A 13,819-nucleotide genomic window follows, 5' to 3' on the forward strand; every position below is an offset into this window, starting at 1 on the left:
TCTTATCTTCTCTCTCCCCCACCCCTTAAAATCAAAGCAGAGTAAATTTGAGCTCATGCTTCCCAGGACTTTTCAGTTAAGTTACATCCTTTCTTACTATTCTCTCCTACCTCTAACTACCATCATTTAGAATAATATTTTTAAAATTATATTTATAGATTGATTGCTACATGAAAGGTATTAAATAAAGTTATCAAGTTTTATGGTTCTAGTAAACTCTTCCCAGTTTACCTTTCAAGCTGTTTCTTTTTGCAAAACAAAATTAAGTTGCTCTTGGTGTACCGAACCAAATAGCACCAAAGGCCTGATTCTAGTGCCAATTTCAAACCATTTATTTTCTGGTCAATCTTGAGCAATTAGTGTTTTTCCTCTCTAGTAAAATCGAGATCATAAAGCAACTCTTTCAAACACAGGATTGTTGTGAACCTCAAATGAAAGAATATATACTAAAGATTTTTGAACCTTGTTCTAAGTAGAAAAGTTACTATTTTTAAATGCTTATTGCTAGTAAGTGCCACTACTACTTTCACCAATGATTTCCTATAAATCATTTTAAAAAGGATAGGGGCTAGTAAATGGTGAATTATTTTAAAGCTAAAACTATTTGGGAAAGATTGCCCAGCATCCAAAAGTTAGTGACTTCCTAGGACCCTTCAGAAAAATTGTTTGAGTCTCCTTACTGGAAAATTGAAAAAATAGCCTGATTTAGTGAAATATTAAGAATCTAATGTGATAGCAGTGTTGTTCCACCTCCAGTCTACTCTAAAGGAATCTCCATCAGGGAGGTGAATGGTTATTTCAAACACAATGTCTGTATCGACTGTCTCTCACAGTAATTTGTAGTTTACTTGGTGTGATTTTTGCATAACTATAAAATGTCTAGCATGCAAAAATTAATTTTAGTTCAAGACAGACACGTTAAGCAAGACAGCAGCTTTTATTGGAAGTAAGGAAGAAGAGCACTAAAATGGAAATCTGAAATTTTTAATGATACAGATTGGCAAAGAATTAGAAATCTGGAGAAGAGAAACATCTGGCTTCCTAAGATTGTAGGGATGGTTTTAAGCATTACTGAGTAGCCGTCTGTGGGCAAATAAAACTGAAACTTTTTCAAAAGGGAAAAAGTAAGCATATGATCCAAGAATAACCTGAAAGTCAGCAAAAGTAATGACGAATGCATGTACAAAACATGGTGTAGATGTTCACTAACTTTCAGAGATGCTTCATTAGTATCTTAGCATCTTAATCATAGAAATGTTTGCATTACCATTTTACAGTATGTAAAAATAAATAGAAGTTGAGTTACACAATATTTCTACTACCAACCTTGGTGTGTTGGCTAGTATAGATTTTAGAAGAGAGTATATTTGTGATGAATTTTCCATAAAAAAAATCATCCTGCCCTGTGCCTTTATACTTTGACAGCATCTGCCACATCAAAGTGTCATCTGACTTGAAAATCACCTAAATTTCTTTGGTTTGTTAATCTCCAGTCCTTTGACTTTACCTCATTGCTCCCCCACAAAATTAAATAGTACCCAATTTTATGTGAAATGTGTATATATAACTATGAAGATAATATAGTACATAGCTTTGTTCTTTTAGGAAGATGAGTTGAATTTTTGTTTTGATTCAAGTATTATGCATTGCTTTTATAAATTGCTGAATGGTAAAGGACTGAAGTAGCTTTCTAAGTAATCATGTGTGCGTGTGTGTGCGTGTGTGTGTGTGTGTGTGTGTGTGAAATCTGTGATTCTGGTAGTTTTCATAGGAACTGGCTTCCAAATAGCTATTTTTTTAATTAAGTGAAAACTCATTAATGGAAAATTATGCACAATGATTTTAATCCGCAGGAAGTTGACTCTATGTACATATTAAGCAATTATTTGTTCCTTTATTATTGTAAAAACAGTCAGTTAAGTTTATTGTAAAAAGAATGAGGTTGCATTTGTTGTGAAATTGATAAAGCTCCTTGAATTTTAACAATTTGACATTTCAAGGCACATGTAATGTTTTTTTTCCATCTGGCAACTAATAGGATTATAAATTTCTGATTAGCTTTATATCTACTGTTTCACCCCATTGCCTTATTTACTATTATTCTTTTAATCTGAACAGAATTGTGAAGAAAGTGCTTCCACAATTGCAGCAAATGAAGATTCACTGGTAAATTAATCAAGAATTTTGGCCTGCCCTCCAAAGCAAAGGTAACTCAGTAATATCTTAAGTTTAAGCACAATCTTGAGTATTATCTTCCTAATATAAAGAGAAAATGAATGTATAAACTATGATACTGTTAAATGTTGTTTCTCAACCCAAAATCTGATAAATAACACTGCCTTCCACACATTTTCGTTAAAGCTTGCAGACTTCAGAATAAGATAACCACTTATCTCCCATTCTATACCTACTTGTTCTTAGGATGTTGTCCAGAAGTCTGCTGGTTTTCTTCCAAATAAGCTCTCTCAGGTCTTCATTTCTTCTTCCCCATCACAATGTAGACCCAGCTACTCAGAGTAGGGAAGATACTAGGTACGATTACAAACTAAACAGTTCATCAATACTGTCTATTCCCAGTGCCTTTGCCCAAGCTCCCAGATAGCTCTGAACTTATGAGTAGTGCCATTTTGTTTTAAAAAAAAAAAAAAGCCATCGTTACTGGAATTTCTTACTACATGTTTGCCATTGTGCATTTACTATATGGAGAGAATAGCTAGTTTTATAGTATGAGTAAAGGGTTTTTTAAAAAATTCATCTTCTAAAAGAATGAGAGGACTTAAAATTCAATATGCAATTTAAGTTGAGTCATTGAAGGCTAAAACTGAACAGAACCTAAACAGGAAAATTAAAGGAATTTCAGCTTCTGGAATTGATCATACTTAGGCAACCAATGTGATGTCTCAATCAGGTTCTAAGCAACTGCAGCAGAGATGGAAACATGTTGTACAAGACTCACATTGATCTGTGAAGATAACGTTTCTACATTACCAATCCAAGACATAGCTTCAGGAAGAATGTGATAGTTCTAGATATTTAAAAGAACAGTTTAGGCATTTAAAGGAACAAGAGTCTAAGCAGCTATGAAGTCTCTACCCTTAAAATAGGCCCTTAAAATTCTTCTGCTCTTCATCAAAATGTCACAAGTAGACTGTGGCTCAAGTGGTAGAGCACTAGCCATAAGATGAGGAAACAAATTTTACAGATTGCCAAAGTAGCTCTTTAATTCAGTACTCATTACTAAGTATCTATTGTATGTAAAGGGATGGCTGTGAGAAATAATAATGAATAGATGATTTCCATGAATAACAATTATAACTTAACCCTTTGTGAATACCAGATAGAAAGATCGATATGATACCAAGAAGGAGGGACAGAGAAAGAAGAGTCATAGACTCAAAATTCTGTAGGGTCAGGTATAAAGAGGAAAAAAAATGGCCAGGATGAAATTGTGAGGAGCTGCCAACTCCATGCTTAATGTAAAATGGCAGCCCCTTGTAAGCACTGGTTGATTGTAGCTCCAGTATCCACTCACTGAGTGCTAGCTAACGTGCTTTCTTCTTTTCTAGACACTGAGGACAAATTAGTAAATTAAAGAGATAAAAGATCCTGCTTTTGATTGTATACTCTTTTTTAAAAAAAATTAGATAAGAATTATGTATATTTGTCAACATATTGTATTATACTGTGGAATGATAAATTGCCTTAGGTCTCTCTCTCTCTCTCTCTCTCTCTCTCTCTCTCTCTCTCTCTCTCTCTCTCTCTCTCTCCCCTCTTCCTCTCTCTCTCCCCTCTTCCTCTCTCTCTCTCTCTCTCTTTCTCACACACACACAGACCATATATTCTTAATCATCTTTTTGTGATTAATTCCTAGAATTATAGATGTGAACCATGGGCACCTGACTTACACTTTTTAACCGAAAGAAACAGAAGAGAACAAACATAAGTAAACACAGTATATATTATATTAGATAATTATTAATTAGAAAAAACAGATCAAGATAAGAATTGGTGAGCAGATAAGAAGTAGTACTTAAATTTTCAAATGTCACTTTGGGGGGCAAAAAGATAAGATTTGAATATGAAGGGTGAAAGAGTAAGCCATTACACATACTCTCTCTCTCCGGGAGTGAGCAAATAGCCAATGTGGTCTGCATTGGCTGTGCAAGTAAGAGAAAGGAGGAAACCATCTGTAAGTGAGCAATTTGGAAAAAATGATAAGGCAAATAGGGTACAAGGCCAGGTATAAGGCCACGGAACAGGCTTTTTCTTCTATTCTAATAGAAGTGGGTCACCACTGGGAAGTTCTGAGCAGAGACGTGGCTGCTACATTAAGATCAGTTGTAGGGACAGAGGTAAAGAGCAGTGAAATGAGTTAAACTGTGACTATAAACCAGACAGGGGATAATGATGTTGTCAGACTTTCAAAAATTTTAAGGGAAATATGAACTTTAAAGAAAATTTCAATGTAGTTTTCAATGTTAACTAATTTAAGAAAAGTGCCCAGTTGGAGTGAAACTTGGAGTAAGATTCCTATCTCTGTTGGTACTTTGTCATCTCAGTTATAGAATTCGCAAAGAAAATCAGAGGAAATTGAGAACTTTGAGTCAGGCTAAGTTGGGAAATAGAAAATTGACCTAACACTCAAGTGAAAACTAGCTTTTGGTTAGCTCATGAGGTAAAGAAAGGTAAGAGATGATGGTATGCTACTATTCTCAATTGCTGCAGAGTGGCAGCAACTCAAATATCTATTAACTAATGAATGGATGAATAAAATGTGGTATGTACATACACTAGAGTACATATCCTTTGGTTTATGTTCCAGTGGAGGGCTGGAGTTGTTGCTCAATGGTAGCTTGCCAAAGATGTATGAGGCCCTGGGTGCAAACTCCAGTGGGGAAGGAAAAACACTTCCCTAGTAGATTCAGAAAATAACAGATACTCCCAACCTTGTAAGTACTATACTTTTTTTTCCCATTCATGCATATATTTGCTAACATTTTTATTAATTAGATACAATAAGAGATTACTGATAATAAAATCAAACATTCACAATATACTGCAGGGCTCTGGTGTCTCATGCCTATAATCCTAGCTATTCAGGAGGCTGAGATCTGAGGATCATGGTTCAAAAGCCAGCCCAGGCAGGGAAGTCTGTGAGACTCTTATCTCAAATAAACCACTCAGAAAACTAGAAGTGGTGCTATGGCTCAAGTGGTAGAGCGCTTGCCTTGATCTGAAGAGCTGAGGGTTCAAGCCCCACAATCTACAACAACAAAAAATTACAATATACTAGAAGACTTATATAAATATTATTGACTTCCTCTTTTTCAAAATATCTTTTTTTTTTTTTTTTTTTTTTTTTTTTATCAGTTGTGGGTCTTGAACAGCTTGGGTGCTGTCCCCGAGCTCTTCAGCTCGGCTAGCACTCTATTACTTGAGCCACAGTGCCACTTCTGGCTTTCTGGTAATTTATTGGAGATGAGTCTCACGGACTTTTCCTGCCCGGGCTGGCTTTGAACCACGATCCTCAGATCTCAGCCTCCTGAGTAGCTAGAATTACAGGCGTGAGCCACCAGTGCCCAGCTGTCAAATATCTTACAGTATTGCTCTCTCAATTTTTCCTCTGCTGATGTAAGTTAATAAAGTTGGGTGCTTTGTAGCATAGTGTTAATCTACAATGGAAGGATTTCTTGAACATAGCACTATAATGCCACTATAATGTCTAATAACTGAGACCACCTAAAAGTGACTAATGGACAAGTAGTATCAACAGCATAAATACATTAGAGAAAAAGATGATTCATATTCTGGACATGTTGTTGCAGAATGATGGGAAATTTCATCAGGCCAGAACAGTGTAGTGTATATTTTAAAATACATATATTTTTATATCTGAAATGTTCCATTTATCTTCAACCAAGGTTGACTACCAGTAATTGAAACCATAGATAGCAAAACTTAGGATAGGAGGGGACTGCTATATTATTTACCATAAAAGGAATGAACTCCAACATGAATAAACCTTGAAAACAATAAAAAGTAAAGGAAGCCAATACTAAAGGCACATATATTCTATGGCTCCTTTAATAGAAATATCCAAACGAGGCAAACCCAGAGAGGCAGAAAGCATATGTGATTTCTTAGGGAATAGAGGAAGGAGTATTAGAGAATGACTGCTTATGCATATGGGCTTTCCTTCTGGGCTGGTGAGAATGTTGTAGAACTCTAATAGTTCCACATTGTGAATGTACTAAGATGTCATTATATTGTTCACTTTAAAATGGTTAAAATGGTGAGTTTTTACTTTGTGTGAACTTTACCACAGTGAAAAAAAGATAATGGTATTCAGAAAAACTTTCATGGATGTATATTTTGTGTCTTGGATGCAAGTAGCTACTTTGGCTAAAGTGGAATTTTTGTAAAGGATGATGAGGGTCGGACAGATATTGAAAGATGTTGACTGCCAGAACAAGTTGAACAGCTGCAAAGTGTAGGATCTTATACTCCATGAGAAAGAAGGAAAGATTGAAGCTTTGGGAATCTAAGCTAAAAATTGAATTTCAAAGCAAAGGAAATAGCCTCTGATTTTACCAGTCTGTAATACTAGTATTCAACTAATGCAGTTTTGTAACCATCTCCCAAAGCCTAAAAGTTAGTTTTGAGTTACTTCTTTTGTATAATAGCTTTATAACAGTGCCTGATTATAAAATATATTGTTAAAAATCTATATACCATAAATAAGCTCCTTATGTTTGGGCAATTAAAGCTTCTTTCACCTTCTATTCCTTATAAATTCAGAGTTACCTAGATTATGATCTATTCATAGACTTGCCAACATCATTACCAAAATGGGCACATTATATGCATAGTGTTTTTTACATGTTGCTTTTAAAAATTTATATCTTGGCATGTAGTTATTTCTTTCTTTGATATTGTCATATTACCCACTGTATACTTTCATTTGTAAAAACAAAAAAGTCAAAAAATGCCATGCAGCTCTATAAGAAAGAAGGTGAAGAATCATAAAATATAAAAGGAACTAAAACTGAGTGCTTACTTTGTTCCAGGTATTGTTAACTCACTGTCACCTCACAGCTGTTTGATGGGGTAGATAATATTCTGATCTTTGTATAGTAGGAATCAGGCAGAATTAGCTCTAACTTGTAGTTGCCATGAGCAATGCTGTGATGGGTAATGACCAATCATAGAACTTTTTCAAGAGAAGTCAGTCTGGAATTTTTTGTGAAATTCCAAATTTTAATATTGGCCTTAAATATCGTGGTGTTTATACAATTTTAAATACGTATGGTATCTAAAGTGTACAATTTCAAGGTTTTTTTTAGTGCACACTGTTGTACCACTATCACCTATATCTAGATCCAAAACATTTTCAATTTGTTTCTGGAAAGAAGATTCTTTTCTTATTAAGCACTGATTTCCATAGTCCCCTCTCCTGACCCTCTAGAGAAAATCTGTCTTCTGTCTCCCTAGATTGGCTTCTTCGGAATAGTTCATACAAATGAAATCATATAATGTATGACAATTTGTCAACTGTTGGACACTATGGCAAAATACCTGGGAAAAACAACTTGGGATGGGGGACTTTATTTTGGCTCATGGTTCCATTTTAGTCCATTATCATGTAGATCCACTGTTTTTGGGCCCATGCAGAAGCAGAACATTCTTGTGGTAGAACACATGGTGAGACAAAGCTGCACCTCTCATAGCAGCAGGACCAGACATGGGCAGGAACCCACTTCCTCCTATTAGGACCTTACCTTAGGTTTCCATCAACTCTCAATAGTCCATTCAGGTTTAACTCCATCAATGGAGTGATCCAGTGATGAGATTAGAGCCCTCATAATCCTATCACTTCTGACATGCTGAATTTGGGGCCAAGCCTTCAATATGTGCATCTCTGTGGGACATTTCATATACAAATCATAACACTGACCTTTTGTATCTGACTTTTTTTTCACTTTATGTAATGTTTTCAAGATCCATTCATGTATTATAGTATAGCTGTATGGCTATACTAAAATTTGTTCATTATTCGCTGATAGACATTATTCATATTTTGTCTTTTGTAAATAGTGAATGAACACTGGGGTATAAATGTCTGAGTCTGTTTTCAGTTCTTTTGGGTATACACCTGAAAGTGGGATTGCTAGGTTATATTGCTAATTTTATGTTTATTTTTTCATTTAGTTAGTTTTTTTGGTTTTTTGGTGTTTTTTTTTTTTTTTTTTTTTTGGTCAGTTGTGAGGCTTGAACTCAGGTTCTGGGTGCTATATGTACTGTCCCTCAGCCTCTTTGTGCTCAAGGCTAATGCTTTACCACTTGAACCGCAGCAGTACTTGCAGTTTCTGAGTGGTTAATTGGAGATAAGAGTCTTTGGAGTGTTTGCCTAGCATACATGAAGCTCTTGAGTTTGATTCCTCAATACCACATAAACAGAAAAGGCCAGAAATGGCGCAGTGGCTCAAAAGGTAGAGTGCTAGCCTTGAGCAAAAGAAGCTCAGGTAAAGTGCCCAGGCCCTTGAGTTCAAACCTCAGGACTGGCAAAAAAAAAAAGTCTCCTGGGGAACTTTCTTCCTGGTCTGGCTTTAAACCACAACCCTTAGATCTTAGCCTCCTGAGTAGCTAGGATTACAGGCGTGAATCACTGGCACCCAGCATGTTTAACCTTTTGAGTAAGTGCCAAACTGTTTTCTAGAGTGGCTGTACCATCTTACATTCCCACCATCAGTGTATGGAAGTCCTACTTCTTTACATTTTTGCAAATAGTTTCCAGTTTATAATTTCTTGTTGATGTTAGATTTTGATTACTGACATCCTTTTGATTACTGACATCATAGCTTGATTTGCTTCTTCCTAATACCTGTTGATGTTGAATATTTTTCATTTAATTTTTGTTTATAGTATTAGTCCTTGCTAATTTTAATGATAGATTTGTCTTTTTAGAAAAACATTAAGGTGTAGTAACTGTTTCTATGGTATAGATGCAAGTCCCTTATGGGAAAATTATTTGCAAAAGCCATTTCCACTTCGTGGATTCTTCACTTTCTTGATGTCTTTAGAAGCATTAAAGTTGAGTTTTACTGACATCCAGTTTATCTGTTTGGTTTTGTTTTTCAAGAAATACTTAATGAGTTAGATTCTAGCTCATTATTGATTGCTGTCTTGCTGCCACTGTCCCAGAACCATTTAGAAAATCCTAATATTCTCTGAGGAGTATCTGTTTTCTTAATTGGAGAGTGGAGGGAAACTTTGAGAAGCAAAAAGAGCAGATTTTTTTCATCAAGAGCAATTTTGTTTCAATTTATGCTTCCAAAATGTCTTCATTTAGAGCATTCTGTGGGGAGATGGAAAGAGGATCAAAGTTTCCAGGTTCTAAAGACTTTATATTGACCAAAAGTTCTAGAATATGAGGCCAGGCGTGGTGGCTTATTGCTGTAATCCTAGCTCTTGGGAGATAGACATGGGTGGTTATGATTCGAAATCAGACCAGGGTTTTATATTCAAAAGATTCCATCTCAGCCCAAAGCTCAGTGCAGTGGCATGTGCCTCTTATCCCAGCTATGGAGGAATTATGGTATCTGGGCACAGTGGTGCGTACCTGTCATCTCTTTTGACACAGAGAAGCATAAGTAGTAGGGTCACAGTCCAGGCTGGCCCCAGCATAAAGTTAGACCCTATCTCAAAAACAACTAATACACAAAGGGGCTGGAGGCATGGCTCAAGTGGTAGAGTGCCTGCCTGGCAAGACAAATTCAATCCTCAGTACTGTAGAAAAGGAGAGGGAGAGAGAAAGAGAGACAGACAGACTGACAGAGACAAGAGGCAGAGAGAGAGAGAGACAGAAAAAGAGAGAAGGAACGTGAGTTACAAAATGAAAAGAAACTACAGTGAGCCATTGATGATATTATCTAAAATTAGAATGGTCATGGGAGTGTGATAATTTTGTGCTTTTGGAAAGAAATGGTTAGGGGCCAGTAGTCACTTGAGTTATTATGGGTCACATTTTTTATGAGAATTGCTTTATGTGTACTTAGTGGGAGAGAAAAACAGGAATTGCTTTTAAGGATTGTAATTCAAACACACTTTGGGAAAAGATAGTTAAATCTGCCATCCTTTTACCTTTACTAAGAAGGGCTTTACTTTGGCAGTAAAGAGGGAATGAAGTTTTCTTGGAGCAATCTGTTCTTTGAGAAGCAGTACAAACCAAGGTATGTTGCTAAATCAAGGTAGAAAGAAATAATGTGGAAAGGGGAGCCAGACTCCAGTGGTTCACACCTGTAGTCTGTAGTCCTAGCCACTCAGAAATCTGAGGTCTGACTCTTGCAGTTCAAAGACAGCCTGGGCAGGAAAATCCTTGAGACTCTTTTATCTCCAGTAACTACCAAAAAGCTGGAAGTGGAGCTGTAGCTCAAGTGGTAGAGCATTAGCCTTGAGCACAGGCGCGCGCGCACACACACACACACACACACACACACACACACACACACACACACACACACACACACACACACACACACACACACACACACACACACACACACACACACACACACACACACACACACACACACACGCCCTCAGTTCAAGCCCCATGACACACACGCACACATATACACACACAAATGTGGAAAAATGAGGACACCATGTTTTTGCATCTATAGCTTGGGAGGAAAGCGATATTTGTGTTGTTACTAATACTTCCTATATTATTTTTCCTAGAATTCAACCCTAGGCACATGCTGACCAGCTTAGGAACCTGTTCACATATCATGTTTTGTAAAGAAGTGATTTCCAGGTTATAAATGACTCTCTTTATGGAGAATACAAACCTTTTTTGTCCCTAACATATATCTCATTGCCATCTTGATTTCATAGCACATACTCTTGATCTCAATCTAAATTTCTGCTGGTTAGTAGTGGTGGGGATGAATTCTCTTGTGCTTAATGGGAGAAATCAGGAAAGATTTTGTTAAAGAAATTGAACTTGAGATTGGATAGTATTTCAGCCAAGGGAAGGATAATATAGATGAAACAAGTAATGACTTGGGAGTTGGAGCTGAGCATGTTAGAAGCTATGGAGTGGCTGTTTTGATTGGGCAGAGACTATCTGGGGGAAGAAATTGAATATACAAAAGTGGTAGAGTTGAGGCAGGGACAGATTGTGGAAGGAATTCTATGGGAGAGTTTTTTGTTTGTTTGTTTCAGTGGTCCCTGGGAGTCCCTGAAAGTAATAAAGGACTGCTGTATCTGTAGCAAGACTATCTAGGGGTATAGCATGGATAAAATAAAATTGGAGCTTCCTATGTCACAGATGAGATGCTGATAAAAATAATTGCTGACATTATGGCAAGCTTTAGTACTTGCAGTTACTTAATATTCCTCATAAGGTAGATAACTTTTGTTTTACCCATTTTGTACATGAGGAAATAGGCTAAGTGATTTCCCAGCTTCCTTTTAGAGCAAAATATTGGTTCGTCTTCCCCTTTTTACTTTTATAATTATAACCCTTTTCTTTTTTAAAACAAAATTATCAAAGCAGGGTGCTGGTGGTTCATACCTGTAATCTACTTTATCAGGAAGCTGAGAACTGAAGATTGTGGTTCAAAGCCAATCCTGGACAGGAAAGTCCAGTCCATAAGACGCTTATCTCCAATTACCTAAAAAAAGCTGGAAGTGGAGCTGTGGCTCAAGTGGTAAATCACTAGCCTTGAATGAAAAAGCTAAGGGACTAGAAGGTCCCTTAGCCTAGTCCCTGAGTTCAAGCCCTAGTTCCTGCACAGGAACAAAAAATAAAAAACAAGACTTAGAAAGTCAAGATTTCTAGTCAAGTTTATCATAAAATTACAGGTCAGTATTAAGTCTCTTTATATATTTGAGCCTTTTCGTTTTATTAGATTTCATGATTTGTTACCTTTGTTATAATTGATTACCTTTTATATGTGTATTTTAAAAAATCTCTTTTATCAATTTCTTATTCCTCATCAATCTTTTTATGAGAATAATATATATACTACTTTAAACATATATGATTAAAAAGACAAGTCAAAATTCAAAGCTATTAACTAGTTAGCAAATAATGCATGTTGTAGAAGTTAAGTTTTCAAAAGCTAAGTATTCATCATTTTTTAGTCCCCACCATTGTAACTACCTTTATTATTTCTAAATTTGCACTTGATTGTCATCAATTCTAGCCACTGAGCTGATGAATTTATTTTTTTTCCTTCCATTATTCTTCTTCTACTGGAATACCAATGTATTTATGACCAGCTGCAAGGTATTTCACTAGAAGGAACCAAGTTAAGGAAGGTTTTCCTGTGTTACTCCTATGCAGAATAGAGACTTTGCTTTCTTAGGAGAGAAAAAAGGAGGAAAGAGACAGGTGTGTGTGGTCAGAGAAGCTAGAAAGGATATGAAGGTTCTGCCAATTTTAGAAAATAAACCAAAGCCAACACATTCCTAATTTATTGAATCTGAGTTTCTTGTTAACTTAAATAACTTTAGTCCCTTGGGTTTGATAATGAAGAATCTCTGTTGTCAACCTTGTAATTTACGCAGATAAATACACTGTAGTTACTAGTTTATGAATTTATTAAATGTTGCATTGGAACTGGTGGTCTCCCCCCCAAAGAAAGGTTTGTGTGGGATCTTGCATATTAAAAAACGTTCAGGCAGATTCAACCTTTTTATATTAATCTGGATTTAAAAATTGGAAAGATCAACTTTTAAAAATTACACTTTATAATGCCTTTGAACAAAAGGCATTATACAAGTGAATCTGCTGTATGAAGAATCGTTTTTGTAAAGAGAGACCTTGTTAGCCTTGGCACTTACTAGGAACAGTCCTCAATCTGGATGGTGAAATAAGACCGTATTTTACATACATCCTTAGATGAAATGCTCAGAATTTGTCAGTGATTCATTTCTGATAACCTTTTTCTTAAGCTACATGTAATCTAATGGTGATAGCATTTAACGAGACATTTTAATGAATTAAAATTGTTTCCTGCCTCTTAGATTTTCTTATGTTCTTAGGGAAATTACCATTGTGTTCACTCTAGTGCCTAGTATAGTGCCTCAGAAGTGATAAGATACTAGGAACTCCTGGCTAAAATGAAGCCCCATCATTCAAACCCTATAAGATACACATCATTTATAGGTGCAGACATACTGAAGTTCTGATGCTATAAAATAGCATCAGAAGTACATAAATATCATGGGAAATACGCTGTTATGTCATAATACTTCATAGTAAATGATTGTAAATTGAACCATTTTCTTTTTGTATTTTATGGTATGGAGGATGTTATATTTAGGAATGATGTTACGAAGTTCTTCACTATGGCCATGTAGGAAAAATTTTAGTATTTGAGTTCCTCTTGTACATGGATTTATAAGAAGTATTTTTTGTATAGGAAACATTAAAAATGTTAAAATTTGAATATCAGGAATACATTTTCAGATTGCTATCTTAACGTTTGTAGGTGATTTCTTTTAACTATTATGAAAATCCCAAAATCTATGGACACCACTATCTATTAGGAGTTAGGACTTTTTAATTGGCATGAGTGTGGTTAAAAAGCAGTGTCCTCAGCAAAAGAGAATTGTCTTCACATTCTCTCTAATTTAGTAGTAAACTTCCTAAGAAAGGATTGAACTGAATTGCTCATGATGATGTAAGACATTTTATGATCATATGTAAAGTATTTGTGTGAAAATTTACTTTCAAAGGAAGATTGACCTTATCTGTATTTTACTGATTAGGTTGAAACCCTGGCAAATCAGGTAGTGTGCCTAAGAT

At 35.8% G+C, this 13,819-nt stretch overlaps 1 protein-coding gene across 5 annotated transcripts in view; it reads left to right on the forward strand.

The window, feature by feature from the left end:
- Atxn7 (ataxin 7) overlaps positions 1 to 13,819 on the forward strand; it is a 148,828-nt gene that overhangs the window by 26,166 nt on the left and 108,843 nt on the right. For 4 of the 5 annotated variants that reach the window (XM_070018876.1, XM_070018875.1, XM_070018880.1 and 1 more), the window contains one exon: positions 2,119 to 2,207. The gene's annotated coding sequence lies outside the window, so the exon portion shown is untranslated. Of the gene's footprint in view, positions 1 to 2,118; positions 2,208 to 4,924; positions 4,950 to 13,819 lie in introns of those variants that run through there. The other variant, XM_070018878.1, reaches the window with a different exon arrangement.

This window comes from Dipodomys merriami, unplaced genomic scaffold (assembly GCF_024711535.1).
Source record: "Dipodomys merriami isolate MVZ:Mamm:240054 unplaced genomic scaffold, mDipMer1.0.p SCAF_13, whole genome shotgun sequence".
Taxonomy (NCBI): domain Eukaryota; kingdom Metazoa; phylum Chordata; class Mammalia; order Rodentia; family Heteromyidae; genus Dipodomys; species Dipodomys merriami.